Source organism: Coturnix japonica, unplaced genomic scaffold (genome assembly GCF_001577835.2).
Source record: "Coturnix japonica isolate 7356 unplaced genomic scaffold, Coturnix japonica 2.1 chrUnrandom587, whole genome shotgun sequence".
Taxonomy (NCBI): domain Eukaryota; kingdom Metazoa; phylum Chordata; class Aves; order Galliformes; family Phasianidae; genus Coturnix; species Coturnix japonica.
In genome coordinates this window covers 50,901-51,312 of record NW_015439960.1, presented here as the reverse complement: position 1 = coordinate 51,312, position 412 = coordinate 50,901, and the positions used below count along the sequence as shown (strand labels likewise).

General features: G+C 43.7%; 1 protein-coding gene across 1 annotated transcript in view; it reads left to right on the top strand.

The window, feature by feature from the left end:
* Nucleotides 1–412, top strand: part of LOC107307407 (maltase-glucoamylase, intestinal-like) — a 78,514-nt gene that overhangs the window by 27,294 nt on the left and 50,808 nt on the right. The gene's annotated exons all lie outside the window — the stretch shown is intronic.

Here is a 412-nt window from a genome sequence, read left to right as displayed (position 1 = left end):
GGGGGTTTATAGGGGAGATGGTGGGGGTTTATAGGGGTCGAAATGGGAGTTTATAGGGTGAGAAGGTGGAAATTCATTAACATTTATTAATTAGAAGGGTTAATAATTAATGGGGGACATCTAACGACCCTCTCCCTCCCCATATCCCCCCTGGACCCCCCTGGTATCCCCAGCTGGGAATGTAAATCCATCATGACCAAAATCAGGGCGATTTCACCCCAAAATCAGGGCGATTTCACCCCAAAATCAGGCCGATTTCACCCCAAAATCCCAACCCCTGACTCAAATTTTGGGTGAAAAACTCATAAACGCCTCATTAACGGGTTCTTCCAACTGTAGAACGTTGGGTTTTTGGTCATCAACCTTTAATTCTCTTTATTATCGATATCGCTCGATTAAATTAACTAAAATC